Source organism: Rhinolophus sinicus, chromosome 8 (assembly GCF_057876585.1).
Source record: "Rhinolophus sinicus isolate RSI-liver-muscle chromosome 8, RSI-T2T, whole genome shotgun sequence".
Classification (NCBI taxonomy): domain Eukaryota; kingdom Metazoa; phylum Chordata; class Mammalia; order Chiroptera; family Rhinolophidae; genus Rhinolophus; species Rhinolophus sinicus.
The window spans coordinates 39076899-39100952 of NC_142508.1; the positions used below are offsets into that span (position 1 = coordinate 39076899).

The 24054-nt window shown below is 46.5% G+C and overlaps 1 protein-coding gene across 6 annotated transcripts in view; it reads right to left on the reverse strand.

Moving 5' to 3' along the window:
- The window catches only part of BICRA (BRD4 interacting chromatin remodeling complex associated protein), a 74625-nt gene that overhangs the window by 24249 nt on the left and 26322 nt on the right, over positions 1-24054 (reverse strand). The window lies entirely within an intron of this gene.

A 24054-nucleotide genomic window follows, 5' to 3' on the forward strand; every position in this document is an offset into this window, starting at 1 on the left:
GGACTAAGGGGAAGGGAAGGACAGGAGAGGAGAAGGGTTGAAGAGACAATGTTAAAAGGGAAGTCAGAAAGGAGAGGTCAAATACAAGTTCAAAACCACATACAACAACACTATATATTATCATACATACAATATGTAAATATGTATTTACAGGGGGTGCCAAAAAAAACAATGGATACAAGCGGACACTTTGGTCAACGTTGCTCAAGCAGCAGTTCCCCGCAATCAGAAGTGTCTGGACGCTGATGGTCACCACTCTGAGCACCTCTTGTCATTGCAGAAGTCAAACGTGACTCGTATTCATCTTTTGTTATGCATTGAGTATCATAATTTTAATAGTTTTTTCCTTTCTTAAAATGTGAATACATTTTTTGGCACCCTCTGTATATATACCGTGCTACAGATACACGTGTGTATATATACACACACGACACAATAGTATATAACATTATACAATATCATTTAGCGGCAGTTCAATCTAACAAAATACAGTCGACTCTGGTTATTCGTGGTACTGAGGTTCTCTAGTCGCCGTGAACACTGAATTAGTGAATACTGAGTCACCGCTCCTGGGGGAAACACAAGGGGTCAGGTTCCTACAAGCCTCTCATCACATTTTCATCAACCAATCAATGCGTAACCTTGGTTTATTTGTGTTTCCGTTTAAGGACACCTTATTTAATAGAAACTGTTGACTCACGAACATTCAACGCATAGTTGACAGCACTATAACTCGTGCCTGAACGAAGCTTGTTTTCTCCATGGGGAAAACCCAGCCTTCCTGACCTTGGGAACACTAGACAGGGCTTCAGCACTGCACTGGGAGGCCACAGCAGTGACCTCAGCTGGACCCATGTGTGTTTTTCAAGGCTCTGCACATGCCTGCAAGTGACGGGGGGAAAGCACTATGAGTATGGAGAGTTGGGGGTGACAAATGTTAGCAAGTAGGCAAATTAACAAATACAGAATCTGTGAATAATGAGGTTCCACTGTAATGACGATAATGAGTCTCTGAATTAGGGCCCATTGTGCACAGGTTTTAAGCACTCTGCACGTATTAACCCATTTCACCTTCTCTAAGGCCCTGTAAGGCAGGTGCGCTTATCAGCACCATTCCGTATGAGAAAACCGAGGCTCAGAACAGTTAGCAACATGCCCAAGGTTCCTCAGCTGGAAGTGGCCAGTTGGGGTTTGAGCCAAAGCAGGCTAACTCCAGAGTCCCCGCCCTTAACCACAATCCCACAGAGGATGCTCATCGTGTTGTTTTTCTTTTAAAATCTGAAGCAAATATGGCAAAAATGTCAAGATAAGACAGCTGGGTGACGTGCAGGCTTTTGTTATCATTTTAGGAATGCCTGGGATAGTTCAGATTTGTAGACGCGATAAAAGAGAGTGGCATGGAAGAGAGAGGAGGAACCGGAGCATGGAGTGCCTTCCCCTCCTCCTCCAGTGGCCCAGGCCCCAGAGAGATCTAGAAAGCATCTGTCACAAGACCCTGGAGCATGGGGTCCTGTCCCACCTAGATTCCAGGTGCACTGGCCTGGTCCAGAGGTGTTCACAAGGGCCCGTTTCCCAAGTTCTTCCCTCCACCCTGCCTCAGGTTTTGGGGACGGTCCAAGCTCTGTAAACCTCCTAACAGCAGAATCAGAGCCAGGAGGGGGTGTTTCCTGAGCAGGCTTCTCCAAATGGGTCCACAGGTGAATGTCCAGTGGGAGACTCCAGACTTCTCTGCGACAATTTTTATCTGTTTTTTCATTCCAATGATAGCACTAGAGAAACGAATGGGGCAGGGGAAGCATTCTACATGGTGATTGGGTGTCGGTTATGAGGGCTTAAAATTTTAACAGCTCAGACTCGTGCATTTCAACACACATAAATTTCACCTTTAAAAACTAAAAAAATAAATCATCATCATGGAGTGGCAGTGGGTGGGGTGAGAGGTGAGACATGAATGACAAAATGTTGGTAACTGTTAAAGCTGGATGACAAGCATCTGGGGGCTTTACTTTATCATACCATTCTAATTACTTTGTATATTTTTGAAAGTTTCCATAATAAAGAGAGAAGAATATGGCATGATCAGCAGGCCTGGGCTCCTGGGAGACTGGCTGCCCCGTTCAGTGGCTGGGGTTGGCACCTGTCCCCCATTAGGTGACTGCCAGGAGGTCCCATGTAGGGTGCCAGTCCTGGGGCTGGAGTCAGGGGTTCAAATCTCTGCTCCCCCACACACGGGCTAGGTGACCTGGGGCAAGTCACTTTGCCTCTCTGGGCCTCAGGATCCTCATCTGTAAAATGGGCACAATCCTAGTCCCCACCTCTCACGTGACGGTGTCTTGTGGTATGCACAGACCAGGTGCCAGTATTGACATTATTGGTCTCTACATTATTATTTTTTGAGTTCTACTAAACGTCCCTGGCTAATGAGGACAGGTCAGAGGTACAGAGGCCTCCAGCTTCTGCTCTCTGCCCCCCAGTCTCCTCTCCACATGGTCTCACACTGATTCTCAGGACCTACCCTGGATCGAGAAGATCAGAAGTCATGAGAGGAGCCAGAATTACTCCATTTTTAACAAACATCCCAGATTCTGAGCAGCTGACATCTACAAAGCTGCTGTGTGCGCTCTGCTGGCCCAGTCCTTAGGGTGGGAATCGAAGGCACCTTGAGTAGTGAAGAGCTCTTTGCTGGAGAAGCAGGTGTGGGGAGGTAGGGGGGAGGTAAGAGGAGGCCTGGGTTCCCATCCAAGTATAGCTACCTCCCAGCCATGTATCCTACAAGTTACTTAGGCCCTCTGTGCCTCGGTTTCCCCATCTTAAAAATGGGGATAACTATGTTCCTCCACAGGATTGTTTTATATGAACACCTTTAATCCTCACGGATTTTGTAAGCGATACATACTAGTTATACAGGCAGACCTCGGAGATATTGCAGGTTTGTTTCCAGAGCACCGCAATGAAGCAAGGGTCCCAATAAAGCGAGTTGAGTTGTACTCTTTTTGCTGGTGGAGGGTCTCGCCTTCAATTTGTAAAAAATGCAACATTGTGAAGGGCAGTAAAGTGAAGTGCAACAAAACAAGGTGTGCCTGTAAGTCATGGAACTGCCACTGCGAATATTATGCAGGTGTGGCCACTCCCAAAGCTTTCTGGCCACAGCCCAGGCAGGGGGGACAAAAATCCCAGGCCCCAGCTTTTCCACGTGGTACCTTTTGCTGTGTGTCACCCTTGAGCACGTTTGGAAGGGTTTCTATGTCATCTGCTTCAGTTGAGGGTTATGCACAGGGTGCAACTTAAACTTCAAGGCACCAGGTCTCCTTGAATCCTTCCAACCCTGTTGTTACCCCCACTTCTCAGGTGAGATCAACGAGGCTAAATAGAGCAGTTATGGGGGATCCAGGGGCCACACAGAAGGATGAAATGTGCCCGCCCGCATGCTCTCGGATACGCAGGCATCCCACAGCTCTCAACCAGCAGACAGAGGAGACTTTAAGGACACAAATGAACGCCAACTGTTGAAAAAGATAGAATTTGAATGCTGCCTGCGTATCTGACGATGCTACGAAATTATGATCAAGATTCTAGGTGTAATAATGGCTTCGTTTTGTTTTGTTTTTTTCTTTAGAGTCCTTGGCCTTTAGAAATACATCCTGAAATATTTAGAGGCAAAATGATAGAATGTCTGTGATTTACTGCAAAATAATCCTGTTGTGGGTACACTGTCCAATCCGGTAGCTACTAGCCACATGCAGCTATGTACATTTAAGTTTAAGTGAATTAAACGAAATGAGGGCAAAGGACTTGAATAGACATTTCTCCAAAGAAGATACCACACGGCCGTACGCATATGAGAAGTTGATCAGCATCACTAATCATTAGGGAAAGGCAATCTAAACGGCAGACACCACCTCACACCCATTGGGATGGCGACTATCAAAACCCAGAAAATCACAAGTGTTGGCGAGGATGAGGAGAAATTGGAGCCCTTGTGCACTGTTGGTGGGAGTGTAAAATGATGCAGCTGCTTGGAGAACAGTTTGGCGGTTCCTCAAAAAATTAAAAATAGAACTACCACATGATCCAGCAATTGCACTTCTGGGTATACATCCAAAAGAATTGAAAGCAGGGTCTCAGAGAGCTATTTCTACACCCGTGTTCATAGCAGGCCTATCCCAATAGTCAAAACTCAGAAACAACCCCAGTGTCCATCAACAGATGAACAGAGAAACAAAATGTGGTGTCTACAGACAATGAAATACTATTCGGGCAGGAAACGCTGACAGCGTTTATAACATGGATGACCCCTGAAGACACTAGGCTAAGTGAAATGAGCGAGTTACAAAAAACGACAAACACTATATGATTCCACGTATGACACATGTACAGATAGAAAGCAGAATGGTGGTTGCCAGGGGCTTAGGGGGTGGGAGGGGGAGAGGAATGGGGAGTTAGTGTTTACGGGTGCAGAGTTTCAGTTCTGCAAGATGAAAAGAGTTCTGGGGATGAACCGTAGCGATGATTGCCCAACAGTGTGGCTGTACTTAATGTCACGGAGCTGTCCCCTTAACAATGGCTAAGATGGTAAATTTTATGTTATGTGTATTTTACCACGACTTAAAAATTGGGGGGAAAAAGGACAATTAGGAATGTCAAATAAAATATATTCATATTAAGAAACTAAATGACATTAAATATTTGTTCTCAGTCACGCTAGCCACATTTCAAGTGGTCAATCAATAACCACACGTGGCTGGTGGCTAGCATACGGGGTAGCACAGATATAAAACACTTGGATCGTGACAGAAAGCAGACAGTGCTATTGGACCATGATGGTCGATAAGAGTGGCGGAAAACTGAAAATTGGTGAAGTTGCTTGATTGGGGTGGTGGGAGGGGTCCATGTTTTACTATTCTCCCTGCTTTATGCACATTTGAAATGTCCCATAATGAGAATTTCTTAATTACAAAAACACTTTAATACTAAATGTCATATGTCTCTCTGATTGGTTGTTTACTGTCTGTCCTGCCCCCAACCAAAATGTCAACCCGCCCCAAGGACAGGGATTTTTGCCTGTTTTGTTCCCTGTGGGACACCCAAGTGCCTGCACAGTGCATGGCACACACTAGGAGCTCAATAAATACTTATGAAATGAATTTGCAGAGGAAATTAAATAAACTCATTCATTCATTCATTCATTCATTCAAGGAGCAGCCTGGTGAAAAGGTCATTTATAAAGCACCTATTATGTGTCCAGCATGGGGAAAGCTGGGAATACCATAATGAGCAAAAGCAGATGTAGTCCTTGACCTTGGGGAGCATGCACAGCGATTCTCAACCAAGGGTGGCACCGGATGCCCCTCTCCCGGACACACACATAATCCAAAGCTTTTGAAAAAGTGATTCCAGGGGGCCATAATTGGTGTGAGAAGTTGCCAACCCAAAATTGCCCACATGGGTGCAGAAGCTTTAAGAGCCATCGCATGGCTCCGCCTGAGTCCCAGAATGGAGTGGACACGTGGACAGAGCCACAGTCAACCCACAGAGGGCACACACAGGAGGGGGGATGAGACTTGGCTACCGTAAGCTGAAGCTGACTGATGCACCTTGAAAAGCCTGCACAGGTTCAATGCTCCCTCAGTCTCGGGCCCTGTGCTAATTCCTGACCCGCCGGTCCCTCCCGGCCTCAATGAGGTGGGAAGAAGGCTGACTCACGTCTCACAGCTCAGGAAACAGAGACTCAGAGGGGTCAGAACACCTGCCTCAAACAATACTACGGGACCAGAATTCGAACTCAGACAGACCCTGTGATTCTGAAGAACCTCATTTCTCACCACCTGCTATAAAAAGCAGAAAAAGGTGGGCCTCAACTCCACAACCAGCTAGAGAGAACAGCCGTGACGCAACAATGACAAAGTGTCCTTCCAGAAACTCGTGTGAATTCCTCCGGCACTTGTAATGCGATCGGAGTTTTGCGTTGTCATTGGGAGCCATGCAGAAGCCAGACTGCCTAGCAGGATACGGAATTAAAAGGCCCCATTAGCTCCAGAAACAGGAAAATGATAATTTCCCAGTACAGATTTTAGTTACCTTCGGGTCAAAATGAAAGTCGACAGAACTGTATCATTGGCTGATGGCAAATGGCAAGACAAGAAGATCTGTGGCAAAGCGTAGCTGCTGCGTTTCCAAACACCACTTCCCCAGCCCTCCTCGCCTTGCTCACAGAAGCCTGGTGCTACTCAGGATGACACTTGCCAATTCCAAAGTGTAAACAAAGACTGTTCTCAGTCAGTCTTTTTCGAACTGTGGGACACCTCTTTGAGCGTTGTGAAATCAAATTAGCAGGCCGTGACCAGGAATTTTTGTTAAATTAAATGATATAGAGTAAAATGGAATAGGATAGAATAGAAAATATTAAAAAGGCACCACACGTGGTAAGCCTAACTATAAGAGTTTGTGACACCGGTTTCAAGTGTGTGTGTCTGTCTGGGTACATATTTCCTACTGTGGGTTGTAGTCAAAATAGTTTTAAAATAATTAGACTAAGCCAGTGGCACACCTATTCCCTTTATCAGACATTCACTTTCCCAGGCTTCCTTGCAGCTAAGGTAGCCATAGTTCTGCAAGTAGTAAAAGTCAAAGTATATAGAGATGAGTTCTGCTCAGTGAGACTTTCAGGGAAGATTGTGGGAGACTTTGGGAAAGTTTTTCTTCCAGAATATAATGACAGAACTTCTCTAGGAAGAAAGTCTTTTGCTACCCGCTTCCAGCTTTGAATACAGTTGTGATGACTGGAGTTGTGGCAGTGATGTTGCAGCCAGGAGGCAACAAACCTGAGGTTGATAAGACCCCAGGCAGAGGACGACTATTGAGAGGAGAGAAAAAGACTGGGTTCTTAACAACTCTTCATGCACTGCCTCCCTCCAGACTTCTTACAGTCTAAGCCCCTATTAGGTTTTCCATTATTTGTAGTCAAACACAACCTGACATAAATGAGCTTTCATTTCTAGATAACTGTGCAACCCATCAGAGGGGTCTCCCACGGCCTTCCAAGGGTCAAGGACTCTGAACACACTAACTGGGAAGAGAGGTCCAGCCAAATGGGAGAGGGCTGATGGTAAGGGGATGTGAAAAAAAGATCCCCGTGGGCTTGCATAAACGGCCAGAAACGCTTCTCCTCCCTAGTCCCACACTCTTTGCAGCTCCTTCTATCAAGAGGTGGAATCTATTACTCAACCCTTGAACTTGGACTGGCCTCTGGACTTGTCTTAGCCGACAATGTGGTAGAAGTGTGGTGTGCACTTCGGAGCCTACACCTAAAGAGACCTGGCATGCTCTGCCCAGCTGCCATGTGAAGAAGCCCAGCTAGCCTGTTAGAGGACAAGAGACACGTGCTCGTCACCTTCATCATCCCAGCTCACAGCCAGCCAAGCCCTAGAAGCAGAGCCACCTAGCTGACCGACAGCGAACCACAGATACCCAGGGAACCCCAGAAGTACACCGTCCGCATGCTAAGCATTAGGATACTGGTTTTAAGCCACTGTGGCGTATGGTGTCTGCCAAAGATGGCTGCAGCAATGTTTCTGACCCCCCCACCCCCGATCTTTCCCAAAGTGATCTTGCTACTCCCTTGAATTGAGGAAAGTTTGTGACTACTTTCTGAACCAGGGCAGTGCAACAGAAGTGCCGCTATGTGACGTCTGAGGCTGGGTCACAAAAAGCAATTCAGTTTCTGCCTTGGCCATGGGGACATTTAACATGGAAACCATGAGATGGAAGACTGACTACTCTGAGGCCACCATGCTAGGGGAACGCCCAAGCTCGTCACATGGAGAGACCACGAGTAGGCGCTCTGGTTCATGGTCATATATTCAAGTCACCGCAGCCCGGACGCCGAGTACACGTGTGGAAAAGCCTTCTGTCCCCAGCCTTTCAGTCTTCCCAGCCAAGACGTTAGACATCACGGATCAGAGACCACTGTGTCAAATTCCATGTCACATTCTTGACCCATTAAACCCATGAGCATAATACAACTGTTGCTTTAAACTGCTCCATTTGGGGTAACTTGTTAAACAGCAATAACCAGAACAGCCTCTCTATTTTGGGGTTGTTTGTTATGTAGCAGCTATAGCCCTCTCTGGAGACTAAGGACCAACCTTGACGTCACATCTCTGACTCCCCCAAGTCTTATCCATTGCATCTCCCAAATCTGTCCACTCTATCTCCTCCTCTCCATGACCACTATTCCTACCCAAATCCAGGCCTCACCGTTTCTCTTTTCACCTACCCATCCACCCCGTCTGTGTTAACATTCAGCTTATTCACAACTGGTTGCACCTGTTGTTAAAATACCCAAGCACTTCCTTACTGACTGGTAAATAAATGTTGCTCCAAGCCTCCAACACTCCGCCTACCTTCTCAGGACCACCTAAGACCCACCCTCTCCCACGACCCAGCAACTGAAGGGACCAGGTGGCACAGCAGGGAGCCCGCAGGACCCTCCTTCCACACCATGCCACGCATACTCGATTGGTGCCCAGGCTCTGCTGCTTGTTACAAATTTTAAATATTGCCTCCACCACTCGCATCCATTCACCCACCAATTCGCAAGTGTCACTCAACACCTCCTATATTCCCGCCCCATGCTGGGTGCCGGGAAACGGTGGTGGGCAAATGGATATACCTTCTCAGAGCTCAAGCCTACCAGTAAAAACATCAATCAAACCACGCACAAACGACAGTATAAAGCCCTCCTCCTACTGGCCAGGATCGCTTTGGCCTCTGCTCCTCCACGCCCACCCCTTCCTTACTGGCCACCACCCCGACCTGCCCAGCCATAAGGCCGACCCCTGCCTAAGAGGCCCCCAGGATGGCTGGAGTTTGGAGGTCCAGGCATTTGAGGTGGTCTACATCTGTGACCTATGCCCTTGGCTGTCACCAATTCTGGCTTCGTCGTCGTCTTCGTCATCATAGCCAGGGTTTGCTGAGCATACTAGTGCTACGTGCTGTTCTAAGTGCTTCATCTTATTTCATTTCATTCTCACAACAGTCCTATGTGGCAGGTGCCATTACCCTCATACCTATTTCACAGCTGAGGAAACGGAGGCAGAGAAAAGGGTTAGGTAACTTGCCCAAGGTCACCAGTTAGCAGAATGGCAGAGCCAGGATTTGAACCTAGGCCGACAGGCTCCCAGGCTCATGGGAACTCCATGGTGGTGCCAGGCTGGCTAGCGCCCCCACCCCAATGCCCTTACGGGTCCCCCCGTCCTCCAGTAACCCACTCAGGTCCTCTTCCCCTTATGGGGTCCTGAAATGCCATAGAGAAGTCAGTTCGTTTCCCACACAGTTCGGCAGACAGGCAAATCGGGTGATGCCCTGTGGAATGGACTCCACATACCACAACGCCTAGACGTTACACTCTTTGAATGTATTTATTTCTAAGGCACCGGCAGGGCATTGAATAGTGGCCTCCCAGAAAGCTATGTCCACAGCCCAGAATCTGTGAATATGGCCTTCCTTATTTGGAAAAAAGGATCTTTGCAGGTGCAATGAAGTTAAGGATCTCGAGAGGAGATCATCCTGGTTTATCTGGTTGAGCCCTAAGTCCAATGACCAGTGACCTTTGAACAGACAGAAAGGAAGACATAGAGAAGGCCAGGTGAAGACGGAGGCAGAGATTGGAGTGATGCAGCCACGAGCCCAGGATCACCTGGAGCCCCCAGAATCTGGAAAAGGCAAAGGAGGACCCTTCCCTAGGGCCCTCAGGGAGAGCGAGACTTTGACTGCTCTGCTGGCCCTGCCATCACCTTAGTTGTGGACTTCTGGCCTCCAGAACTGTGAGAGAATAAATTTCTGTTATTTTAAGAATACCACGTTTGTTGTACTTGTTAGGGTAGCCACAGGAAACTAATGTGGGATGTAAATTTGTAAGACACACACATGTAATCTGTACTGGGTATATAATGGTATTATATTACTACATACAGAGGGTGCCAAAAAAAGTATACATATTTTAAGAAAGGATTACTGAAATTTTAACTATACTAAAATTACGCTGATGGTAACCACTTTGAGCACCTCTTGTCATTGCAGAAGTCAAACGTGACTTGTAGTCATCTTTTGCTATCCGTATATATTGAATATTACAATTTTAATGTTTTTTTCCTTTCTTAAAATGTGTATACAGTTTTTCTGGCACCCTCTATATATAATATTATATACTATATGTCAACCATCATGTACAGTTGCCCAGGTTGTTCACTGCACAAAGGAATACAGTTATAGGGACAAGTGGGGCCTCAAATCCAGCTGAAGTTCTGCTGACACCAGTGAGACCCAGATAAGGGTAACATCCACCTGGAGAAAGGACCCCCTTCTCCTAATTCACACAAAGGAGACTCTGGGACTGTGCCCTCCCAGAAGAGGTATCTTTCACAATTCCGTGCAAAAACTCATAAGAGGTAGCTGGGCCCTGGGTATGTGGCTGCTAGCATGCTGTGTCTATGTCAAAGCCAGAAAAGGAAAACAAGGAAAAAAATGTTGGTTCCTCGCCCACTCCCACCCGTTTAGGGAAAGAGAGAGAAAGAGCAATTTGAAGAGCAAATAAAAGCTGCACCATCTTCATTTTGAGTGACCTATAGAGTTCTAAAATCATTGTATTAGCTTAACAACGGGACAGCATGCCCTATAAAACTTGGATTGCTCAAAAAGGGACTGGTGCCTAACTCCTAAAAGCCAAGTTTATACAGGTAGTTAGTTACACCATAGAAATGCTCTGTGTGTTCTTTCTTTTTTCCCTCTTTGCCATTCACCGCTGTTCTAAACCCAGCTATAAAGCTACAGTCTTGCCAAGAAAATCAGGTATCTCGAAAGATTTTAGACTTTTTTTCTTAGTACTAGTTAAAAAATAAATTAATTAAAATTAAAAAAACGGGCAACTCTGAGAAGGACTGAAACAGGCAATGGGGTCAGATGAAGGGAACAAAAGGTGCGATTACACTGACTGGACACAGGGCCTCCACGGCATCAGGCAAGAGAAAGCTTCAAGCTCAGGAAAAAATGGAGCTATGAGAAGCAGAGGAAACAAAAGCCCAGACAGCATCCCACACGTGCCTCCAACCACTTGTTCCTAAATTTGAGCCAGAAGGCTTTTAAAATAAAGATTGGGTTTCAGAAGCAGCAGGTCTGGGGTGGGGCGTGAGAACGTGCATTTCTAACAAGTTCCCAAGTGGTGCAGATGCAGCTGGTCCAGGAACCACACTTGGAGAACTGCTGCTCTAGAAGTTTCTGTTGTTTTAGTTTTCCTTCTGGGACTCTTGCTCTCATATTGAACACAAGCCACCAGTTCCCAGCCAGTGTCTTGCTCCTTCTTCCTGCTTCAAAGACGGAGGGGAAGCCTGATGACAATGGCTGGTGCTACAGCAGCCATTTTGCACTCCTGAGGGTAAGGTCAAGACACTATGAGACAGACCTAGTGGCCTAGCAATACAAATATTCCCAGAATGGCTTCTAGTAGACATCTTGTTCAGGAGAGAATTAAAAGCCTGGATTAACTAAGATTAAACATACACCTAACTGTGTGACCCAGCAATTCCATTTCACTTAATAGAAGTGAAAAGTATGTCCACAAAATCATTTGTACAAAAATTTCCATAGCAGCCTTATTCACAAAAGCCCCAGACTGGAAACAGCGCAGGTGTCCATCAATAGGTAAATGGATAAAGAAATTGTGTTCTGTCCATACAGTGGAATACAGCTTAACAATAAAAGGGAATAAACCAACACATGCAAAGACATGGATGAATTTCAAATGAATCATGCTGAGCAAAGGCAGCCAGACACAAAAGACTACGCACTATGTGGTCCCCTTTATGTAAAGTTCCAGCGAATCGGATGGGGGCAAAAAATCAGAGGTATGGTGTCCTCAAGGGGTCGGGAGGGGGGACAAAAGAGAGGGGTAAGTATTGCCTAGGAAGGTCCATGAAGAAATCTTCTGGGATGATGGAAATGCTCTGTATCTAGATCTGGATGATGGTTACATAGATAACGTGTCAAAATTCATCAAGCTGTGCACTTAAGACCTGTGCGTTTTATCTCAGTAAAACACAGCTAGTGTGATTTTTAAAAAGCTTACACAATCAATTCTTGTTATTTGTGACAGTTGTGTTCTACAAAGTGGCCACGAACGCTGAATTAGGGACTAATGAACTATACTGCTCCCCGGGGAAATACAGGGTCCTGGGAGCCTCTGGTGGCCAACTGATCAATACGTCACCTTGTTTTATGTGTGTTTCTGTTGAAAGACATCTTATTTAATATATGTTGCTGATTTGTTCACACTGAGAACACGGACAACAGCACAAAAACTCATGCCTGAAGAAAGCTTCTCAAACGTCCGTTGTTTTCGCTGTAAGGCACATCCCAGCCTTCTTGAGTTTAGGAAGGCTAGCCAGCACTTCAGCGCTACGCTTGGGGGCATTTCAAACAGCTAAATCACCAAAGAAAATCACAAAACTGTGAAAAACATGGCACTAAATAGACCAAGAAAATGATACTCATTGACAGCGTGAGAGCTGAAATGTGAAGGCAGAGCATTTGCGTCTGACCTCGGCTAGAAACGGGCACAGAGGGCCATGCAAACGTTTCACCTGCAAATGGCTGGGAAAGTACTGCGATTTGGGAATTACACATAAATTTTAGCAGGTAGGTGAATTTGCAATGTGGCCAGTGCCGATAACGAGAATCGACTGCATAGGGCTGTCTCTATCAAGGTAAGTTCTTACCTTTACCCTTTACCTTTAACCTAAATGATTCCACTAAGGGGAATGTATCCTATAGGTACACATGACACAGCCAGAATTACATGTTTAGGTTTTATAGCATCGTGTGTAATAGCAACATATCAATCCACTGGACATCAGTAGAAAATGGGTTAAATAAACTGTGGTCCACCTAAACGAGGGGAATTCTATGCAGCTGTAAAAAAAGAATGAGGTACACAAATAGCCAAATAGTACGTGAAGAGATGCCATACAATGTCAGTTATCAGGGAAATGCGTGAAAACCACAGTGAGATACCACTTCACACTCACTAGGATGGTTATTAATAAAAAAGACAGACAGTGACAAGTGTTGGTGAGGCTGAGGAGAAATCATCCCTCAGACATTGCAGGTAGGAATGTAAAATGGTGTGGTTGCTGTGGGCAACAGCCTGGGCAGTTCCTCAATTAAAAATAGAGTTACCACGTCACCCAACAATTTCACTCTTACATATACACCCAAGAGAAATGAAAACATTCGTTCACACAAAAACTTGGACACAAATGTCCGTGGCAACAGCTCTATTCAAAGTAACCCAAATCAGCGGGAGAAGGGCCACTCAAATGTGGTACAGCCAGTGAGGTATTCTTCAGTCGTAAATAGGAATGAAGTACGAAGGCATCATCGTACGACATGGACGAGCCTTGAAAACATGCCGAGTGAAAGAAGCCAGACACAAAGGGCCATCTATTGTAGGATTCCATTCATATGAAATGTCCAGAATAGACACATCCATAGAGACAGAAAGCAGATTCATGGTGCCTAGCATTGGTGGGGAGGCAGGAATCTGAGGTGGCTGTTCATGGGTACAGTCTCTTGTCGGGATGATGAAAATGTCCTATAACTAGGTATGGTAATGATCGCACAACTCTGTGAATATACTAACAACCAGTGAAGCGTACACTTCAGGGGGATGAGTTTTATGGTATGTGAATTACACGCATGGGCTGCATAACGATGTTTCGACCAACTACAGACTACATATACGACAGGGGTCCCACAGATTATAACAGAGCTGAAAAACTCCTATTGCCTAGTGACACAGACATCGTAATGTCACAGCACAATGCATTGCTCATGTGTTTGTGGTGACGCTGGTGTAAACACACCCACTGCACTGCCAGTCATAGAAAAGTACAGCATACAATTACAGTACAGTAGGCCACACGTACCATTTAGGTTTGCATAAGTACAGCAGGTCCTCAACTAATGCTGTTCCGTCATTACATGGAGGAGATGCCATGGGAACTCAACTCTTGTTTGTATCCATCAGTCTATGGGAAAACTAGTTTCGCTATATATTGTTTTGCTTCAAGTTCCAGAACCTATTGACGGCGTTAAAGGACTTACTGTACATACACTCTGTGATGTTTGCACAGTGACGAAATCGCCTAACGACACGTTTCTCAGAAAGCATCCTGTCATTAAGCGGCACAAAACTGTATATCAATACAGATATTATTATTTTTTAAATGAGGACGTTTTCTATATACCGATAGGGAAAGATCTCCCAAACTATTTGCTCCATGAACAAGTGAAATGCAGAACAGTGTGTACAAAACATTACCATCTGCTTAAAAAGAGGGTGAAGGAGATATAAGAATTGTGCCCTCGGCCAGGCGATCAAGGCTAACCCCACTGGTAACAAGTCATGTTGACAGCATGTACCTTTGATGTGACATGATGAGAAGGGCACTTACCTCTGTGGTCTTCCTGCCAAACCCCTAACCTCTGTCTAGTCCCGAGAACAACACCAGCCAGATCCCAAGTGAGGGTCATTCTTCAAAATACCTGACCAGGACTCCGCAGAACCGTCAAAGTCATTAAAAATAAAGGAAGTCTGGGAAATGGTTACAGCCAAGAGGAGCCTCAGGAGACATAACAATTAACTGTAAGGTGGTACCCGGGATGGGATCCTGGAGAAACGGGGAAAAACTAAGGAAATCAGAATAAGTTCAGGGAGCGCAGCATGTTGGTTTCTTAGTGTGAACAATAGACCACAGTAATGCAAAATGTTAACATTAGGGAAAACTGGGTGCGGGGTATGAAAGAACTCTGGGCTATTTTTGCAATTTTTCTGTAAATCTAAAATTATTCCAAAAGAAAAAGTTTAAACATATATAAAAAAACCTCAACAGTCTTTAATGAACTTAAAAAAAAAAAAAAAAAAGTGTTGGAGCTGCAGCTCTGACCTGCTTCCCGAGAGGCCCCGCTGGCCCTCGAGGGCTCGGCCTGATGGAGCAAATTCATCTCAAGGACCTGCCTGTGTGTCCCTCACAGCTCCAAAACATGTCCCGATTCTGGCCTTGTTCTCTTACAATCTCATCCCCTCATGGCAGCCAAAGGGATCCTGTTAGAATTCAAGTCAGCTCACGTCCCTCCTCTGCTTGGAGCCCTCCCTTGACTCCCGCCTCACTCAGGAGTGAAAGCCCAAGTCCTCACCACAGGCCACCAGGCCCCACACCATCTGTCCCCATTCCTTTTTTGTCCTCATCTCCCACCCTCTTTCCCTCATTCAACCCCTCCAGCCTCCTCAATATTCCTCTAACATACCAGGCAGACACCTGCCTCAGGACCTTTGCATAAGCCACTCTGTCTGTCTGGCAAGCTTTTGCCTTTACCACCAATTCTCCATTGTCACCAGGTCAGTGAGACTCAACCAATTATTTCTACAATTGCAACCCCTACCCCCCCCCCCCAGCACTTCTACCTCCTTCTCTTGTTTTACTTTTCTTCAAAGCACTGATTACTATCTGACATGCTGTAAAAGTGATTAATCTTATCTACTGCCTGTCTCCGCCAGGAGGGGTGATCCCAGGCTTCTGTTTGGTTCACTTTGTGTAAACATTGACTGAATGACTGAGGGGGACAGTTCTCTGTGACCCACAGCTAATGCTGAACAGTGTTACATGCCTGTCCCAAGACCGAAGCGAGTTGGGGGAGGGCTTGTGTGGGGGGGACACATCCACAGGCCGACCAGAGATCCACGGGGCTGGGCTCAAAACAGGGGACCAGACGCTAGAATGGGAGTGAGGCCCAGCGACCCAGAGGGAACCTGTCGGTGGGAGAGGAGGTAAAAGGTCACGGAGGTGGGGCGTGAAACTGGGCCTCAGCACAGAAAGCTGGTCAGAGAACGGGAAGCTGAGAAGTGCTGATGGGGCTGATGCCATGTGGGAAAGAGCAGTTCAGAGAGAGACGGAGGGAGAGCAAGAGGAAGAGGGACAGAGAGAAAGTGAGTGCATCTTCACAGGACTTAGCCTCCCTCTCCCGCCTTGCACATAAACCCAGGAGCCAAATTAATCCAGTCAGTCTACACCTGCGGTCCCTGTCCATTCAATGCCAGGAGCCACTCCAATAACAAGACAACAAAATCTCTAGGCAAAAGTGCAGAATGCCCACTAGGGGGGTCACAGCACCCTGTAACACCCCCACAAGGGACAGGATCCCAAGGCAGCTGCCTCCACACCTGCACTGACAACGTGGATTTCTGGTTCATAGGCGCAGTGCAAAACATTTCTCCAGACCCCAGAGCAAGAGTTAAAGGGCTTAAACACGCAGCAGGGCTGCAGCAATGCCTTTGAATCTTCATCCAGGAAGAAAGATTCTAGAATATGTGATGTGGGGCATATTTCTGACAATTTCTACCTGGCATCATACAGAGCCTAGGGTTGCTTTCTCTATAATCCTACCCTTATGAATAACAGGGCAGATGTGGACCAAAGGACACGTTCTAGAAAGTTCATTGCACCCTTGAACTGGAAACAACCCAAATGCCCATCAACAGGAGAATGCATGAATTCGTCAAGGTACATCCACATAATGAAATACTACACAGCAATGAAAAAGGAACAGACCGAGTATGGGTATACACAACATAGAAGGGCCTCAAAAACATGACGTTGATGGAAAGAAAACAATGCTGCAGGATTTCACACGTAAAGTACAAACCCAGGCAACGCTAATCTATGGAGTTAGAATGAGGATGGTTGTTCCCTCGGGGAGGGCAAGAGATGGGGGGATAGGAAAAGGCACGAGGCATCTCTTGGGAGGGTGGTAATATTCTGTTTCGGGAGCTGATTAGATGGGTGTGTCCAGGGTATGAAAATTCATCCAGCTGAACGCTTATGATGTGTGCACTTTTCTGTGTGTTGTCATTCAACAATAAGTTATCAACAAGGGGAAGAAAACAATACTGTCCCTCTCATCTATTGTTGCTAGAATGGAAAATGGTGTGACCGTGTGGGAAGCAGACTGGTAGTTCATCACAAGGTAAAACAGAGTTATTCTACGATACCCAAGAGACACAGAAACGCGTGTCCACGTTAAAAACTTGTACACGAATGTTCCAGCAGCATTATTCACACTAGCCAAAAGGTACAAACTGTCCAAATGCCCATCAACTGATGAATGCAGAAACAAAATGTGTTCCATCCACACCGTGGAATATTAGTCAGCTGTGAAAAGGAATGAAGCTTTGATCCATGCTGTCACCTGGGGGAACCACGAAAACATGGTGCGTGAAAGACCACATATTATATGATTTTGTTTCTACGAAACATCCAGAACAGACAAATCTATAGACAAAGAAAGTAGAGCACTGGTTGCCAGGGCTGGGATGGATGGGAGGAATGGGGAGTGATGGCTAAGGGGCACAGGGTTTCTTCTTGGGGTGATGCAAATGTTCTAAAATTGACGATGATGATGGTTCCACATCTCTGAGAATGTCCTATAAATCATGGAATTGTACACTTTAAATGGGTAGATTGTATGATGTGTGAATTGTATCTCAATAAAGCTGTTTTAAAAAGATTAACTATGCAAAAGAGTGTTACTTTATAATTGCCAGATGGAACATAGATGTTTTATACTTTTCTGTACGTATCTTCTATTTCAGAATTATAAAAAAGGAAAAGTAGCAACTAGGTACTGACCACACCAAGACACGTGATTATCCCCATTTTACAGAGTGAAAATGGAGGCAACACCTCCTGAGCACACCCTGCGTCACTAAGCAGGTGTGCTCTGCAGCCTGGCTCTCAGCTGTTCTGTGGCTGGGTCCTCCCAAGACCCTGCTTTGTTCTGGGAGGGACCGGGCTGGGGGGTGGCTGGAGCAGACCTCCCAGCCCTTACCCTGCACCTCTCTTTCAGCAAATGCTTCCTTCGGCTTCGCTGCAATCATTCGTTCACGCCTCAAAAGTAAGAAACATTACCTGAACCCACATTATGCCTGACTCTCTTCAGCAGCCTCCTCACGGTCTTCCTGCCCCCACCCCAGCCTCGTCTTCACATGGATCTGGTTAGAACCTGAGTCAGTTCATGTTGCCCTCTGCTCAGAACCCTAGCCAGGTTCCCGTCTCACTCAGAGTAAAAGTGACGTCCTTACTGTGACCCACAAGGCCCCACAAGCTGTGACGCTCAGCCTGCACCCTCTCCCCTTTGCTCATTCAGCTCCAGCTACACGGGTCTCCTCAACAGTCTTTAAACCCACCAGGCAGGTCCTGCCTCAGGGCTTTTGCACTGGCTGTTCCCGCTGTCTGGACCGCTCCTCCCCAAATACCCACATGGCTTAATCCCTCACCTCCTTCAGGTCTCTATTCAAACGTCACCTCCAAAAGGGCAGCCCCAGCTTCCTGCACCTGATTCCCCTTTATCCTGCTTTATCTTTGTTAGGAACACTTACCATCATCTGACACAGTAAATATTTTACTGACTTATCTTGTTTATTATCTGTCTCTGAAGTAGATGCTTGAGAAATATTTACTAAACATTGGGTAACTGTGTACAACTGTGCAGGTTGCACACTGCACCGCCCTAGGGGGACGCCATTCCCATCTTACGACACTGTAGATTTGTGTATACACATGATCACAATTTTCTGGCAGATGGAAGTAAAGGGTCCTGAGAAAGGGACATCTGTTTTTTGTTCCACAACAAAAAACATCGTGGAGGCCACGGTTAAATAAACAGGCAAAGTGTTTCATCAGAAGCAGCCAGAAAGTCTGCCACATACACCCAGACGGCCTGGGTTCAGATGCTGCTCTGATACTAAGCCGTTGTCTGAACCTGTGCAAGTCACGCCTCTCTGTGCCTCAGTTTCCACTTCTGACAGGAGCCCCAACACCTGCACGGTGTCGGTGCGAGGATTAAATGAATGAATACATGTAAAGTACAAGAGCTGCGGCTCGCGGGACGTGCTAGAAAAGGGTCACTATTATCAGGAGTAGCTACTGCTCCCAAATCCCCAGGCTTAGGCTTCAAAAAAATCCACCACCAGAGAAAACTGTTTTTTAGCGCAATGCACTTCAGCCTTGCGCGTTGGGCTGAGCCGACCCCCGGCTTTGGGTTTGGAGCTCTGCAGATCTAGACCCAGCCCTGGTCACCCTGAGGACCGGAACTCTGAGTCCTTCTTAGGGACCGTGGAGGACACTGGTATTCACACACACAGTGGGGCAGAAACCCCAGCTCCAGGACACAAGCCCTCAGGGGGCATTCCCCACTCACGACGCACCCGCCGAGGGCAAGGGGAAAAGCAAATCGACTGGGAGGGCATGTGCCAAGATGCGAATAAGGCTGGCTACCCAGGATGACAGAATTATGAGTCACTTGTGTGTTCACAGCATTTCTGGACCTTTGTATATTCCACTTTCATCCCCACGCTTCTCTTTTGTTCCCTCCAGTTAAGAGACTGTGTTTTTCTTTAACTTTGTATTAAAATCGCATGCCCCCCAAATGCACATATTACAAGTACAATGGACTGTCACAAACAATACGGCAGCTGCCGGAACAGAAACAAGAAGACGACCCGCCCACTGGAGTGCACCTTTGAAAGGAAGAACCTTGGCCAGGTCAAGAGCAAGGGTTCTGAAAATTCCCGCGGGGATGAGTCACGTGAATACCTGACTCTTACTGAGAGGAAACAGCAGTCAAACCCAAATGCAGGGGTGCTCTAACAGAATAACTGGTCTGGACCCTTCCAAAAGGCCAATGTCACAAAACACAAAAGAAAAGCTGAGAAAAAACACTCCAGACTGAAGAAAACGAGAGATACGACAAATAAATGTAATGCGTGATCCCAAACCAGGTCCTATATTGGGGGTGGGGAGATTTGGCTATAAAGAACTTTATTAGAACTGACAAAATCGGAATACGAAGAATACACCAGATAAAAGTATTGCATCAATGTTCAACGAGGTGCGTTTGATAACAATCCTGGGATTTCGTAACATCAGCCTTGTTCTTCAGAAATACACACCAAAGTGTCAAAGGCCAAAATAGCAAGTGGTATATGGTTCCTACTCTCAAATGGTGCAGAAAAAATAAATAGTGTAGAGTTCAGATGTAACTGGACCATGTTCTGTAACTGGCCCATTTTCCAGATGAGGAAACTGAGGCTCCCACACAGAAAACTTTTTGCTCTGCTGGCCCTTAAAAAGAGAAAATGAGAACAAAAAAGGGAAACATGGTAAAATGCTAAAAGTTGGTGAATCTAGATGAAGGGTTGTCTATATTATTTTTGCCACTTTTTTAGAAACTTGAAAATTTTTCAAAATATCAAGTTCGGCCAGTTCTGGGGATTTGCCCCTAGCTCAGTCCCCTCCTGGCTGTGCAACCTGGAACAAGTTACTTCCCCTCTCTGTGCCTGTTTCTGTGTCTACAAAACAGACATTGGAATAACCACTCTGTAGGCCAGTAGTGTTCTGCCTGCATGCGGGTGTTTCACAGCGGACCTGGGTTCTGATGGAGCTTAAATATTCTCCACTTCATTCCTGCTTGCAGGGCTGTATCAAGATTTGATGAGTCCATGTGCCTAACACATCATACGCTCAATCAATGTTAACTGTTACTATCAACATGAGGAAACCAAAACCATGAAAATTTGTGTCCCGTTTTCCCAGCTCATGTACGGACTGCGCCAAGTCTGTCTGTCCAGGGCCACCTACTAAGAGGGCTGGTCCCTAGTCCTTTGTCACAGCCTGTCTGGTGCCAGGGACCTTGGTGACAGCAGTGAGTGGCCCGAGGACAATGAGACAACACTGAGACAGGGTTTGACGTCCCAGGAAGCAGGTGCCTGTCCAGGGCCTGGACTAAGCCCCTGTGGTACAGCAAGAGCCACATTCAGATCTGTCCCTTTAACAGTAAGTAAGAGGCAGCAAACCGAAGCTCCAGATACATTTAGGCTGGTTTACATAGTTACTCTGTGGGCCAAATTTTAGAAACTGGGAAAAATGTTATTTAAAAAGAATCTAGATTTCCAGCTTTTCTTAAAAAACTGGACTATCTGACCTACAGTAAGAATTGAGCAGCAACTGACCCCTTTTGACAGGGAGGGGGCTCCTCAGCTGCCCTTGGCACATCTCCATCCCCACCCCCCATCCCCCGCACCCCCCTGCCCTAGGCGGTTAGAGCTCCATGCTCCTAACTCCGAAGGCTGATGGTTCGATTCCCACATGGGCCAGTGGGCTCTCAACCACAAGGTTGCCAGTTCAACTCCTCGAGTCCCGCAAGGGATGGTGGGCTCTGCCCCCTGCAACTAAGGTTGAACACGGCACCTTGAGTTGAGCTGCCTCCCGGATGCTTACACTACACCGAGAATTTGTGACCAGGTCTCTGGAGATATCTGGGTCAGCAGCCTCGACTTTCTGCTCAGTTGTCGGACCTGGAGCCAATGGTTTTCCATCTGAGAGCCTCAGTTTCCTCATCTGGGAAATGGGCCAGTTGCACCCAAACACGTGCAGGGTTGATGTGAGGATAAAACCAGACCATCATGGGGGGCCAGCCTGGTGGCTCAGGCGGTTAGAGCTCCATGCTCCTAACTCCGAAGGCTTGCGGTTCGATTCCCACATTAGCCAGTGGGCTCTCAACCACAAGGTTGCCAGTTCAATTCCTCGAGTCCCGCAAGGGATGGTGGGCTCTGCCCCCTGCAACTAAGGTTGAACACGGCACCTTGAGTTGAGCTGCCTCCCGGATGGCTCAGTTGGTTGGAGCGCATCCTCTCAACCACAAGGTTGCCGGTTCAGGTTCGACTCCCGCAAGGGATGGTGGGCTGTGCCCCCTGCAACTAGCAACGGCAACTGGACCTGGAGCTGAGCTGTGCCCTCCACAACTAAGACTGAAAGGACAACAACTTGAAGCTGAACAGCACCCTCCACAACTGAGATTGAAAGGGCAACAACTTGACTTGGAACAAAAGGCCTGGAAGTACACACTGTTCCCCAATAAAGTCCTGTTCCCCTTCTCAATAAAATCTTAAAAAAAAAAAAAAACCCAGACCATCATGGGAAAAAGTTGGTAAGGAGGTGGCCCCTGTCAACCCTAGTCCCACCTACTGTGTGTGAAGTCTAGTTATTTCTAGAAAGAGAAAAGGGGCCACGGCTCTTACATCGCTGTATGAGATTGGAGCCCAACCAAATGAATGGATAAACCAAATGTGGTCTATTCATGCATCAAAATATTATTCAGCAATAAAGAGGAATGAAGTCCTGATTCATGCCGCCCCATGGATGAACCTTGAAAATATTACACTGAGGGAAAGAAGCCAAACACGAGAGGCTGCGTATTGTAGGATTCCATTGATATGAAATACCCAGAACAGGCAAATCCATAGAGACAGAAAGTAGACTAGAAGTTGTCAGTGACTGGGGGGCTGGAGGTGAGGACTGAGGTGTGATGACTAAGAAGTGTAGTAGGGTTTTGGGGCCGGCCCGGTGGCTCAGGCGGTTAGAGCTCCGTGCTCCTAACTCCGAAGGCTGCCGGTTCATTCCCACATGGGCCAGTGGGCTCTCAACCACAAGGTTGCCAGTTCAATTCCTCGAGTCCTGCAAGGGATGGTGGGCAGCACCCCCTGGAACTAAGATTGAACACGGCACCTTGAGCTGAGCTGCCGCTGAGCTCCTGGATGGCTCAGTTGGTTGGAGTGTGTCCTCTCAACCACAAGGTTGCTGGTTCGAGTCCCGCAAAGGATGGTGGGCAGCGCCCCCTGCAACTAGCAACGGCAGCTGGACCTGGAGCTGAGCTGCGCCCTCCACGACTAAGACTGAAAGGACAACAACTTGACTTGGAAAAAAGTCCTGGAAGTACACACTGTTCCCCAGTAAAGTCCTGTTCCCCTTCCCCAATAAAATCTTTAAAAAATAAAAAAGGTAGTGTAGGGTTTCTTTTTGGGGAGATGAAAAATGTTCTACAATGGTCTGTGGTGATGTTGTACAGCTCTGAATGTACTAAGAGCCACTGAGTCGCACCCTTTAAATGGGTGAATTGTATGGTTTGCGAATGATCTCATACATCATATATCATTTTAAGAAATGCATGGAAGAAAAAGTGGGAGCAGGGAATTAAGGGTGCTTCAGAAGAGATGTCTGGGCTGGGATGCAGGCTGGTGGAAGGAGTGTCACCGCATCACCTTGGCTGGGGACTTACTGCTGCCCACCACTTGGGAAGCCAGCAGGAGCTCTGCAAAGTCCCTCGCGTGGAGCCTTTACCAACTTTCTAGAACATACCTTCTGTGAATAATAAGAATTGACTTAAATTGGCAAATCACAAATTGGGAGATAATGTTCACAGTACATACATGTATCAGACAAAGGACAGGGGTCCAGAATATATAAAGAAATCCTACAACTCAGCAATAAGACAAACAACCCAATTTAAAAACAAGTAAAAGCAGATCTACAAATGGCCCATAAGCCAATGAGATGTTCAACACCTTTCGTCATCAGGGAAATTAAAATTAAGACCAGAATGACATACCCATACAGACGCATTCGAAGGGCTAAAACTAAAAAGCCTGACAACAGCAAGTGGTGGTGAGGACGTGGAGCAACTAGAACTCTTACACATTGCTGGCGGAAATGCAAAACATTACAGCCACTTTGAAAAATGGTTGGGCAGTTTCTAATAACGTTAAACATGTCCTTGCCAGACCCTGCCATTCCACTCCAAGAGAAACGATTATGTATGTCCATGCAAAGAATGTTCACAGCAGCTCCATTTGTAAAGGAAACACTGGGAAAACCCAAAGGTCCACCAGCAGGTGACTGGATAAGTAATTTGTAACATATCCACACAGTGGAATACAGCTCAGCAACAAAAAGAAACGAACCACTAATACATGCAACGTTGATGAATCTCAAAATGTAGATGAATCTCAAAATCGTTATGCTGAGTGGCAGAAGCCAGACACAAAAAGACTACATGCTGTGCGACTATTTATATCCAACTCTAGAAAACACACATCGAACCTATAGTTAT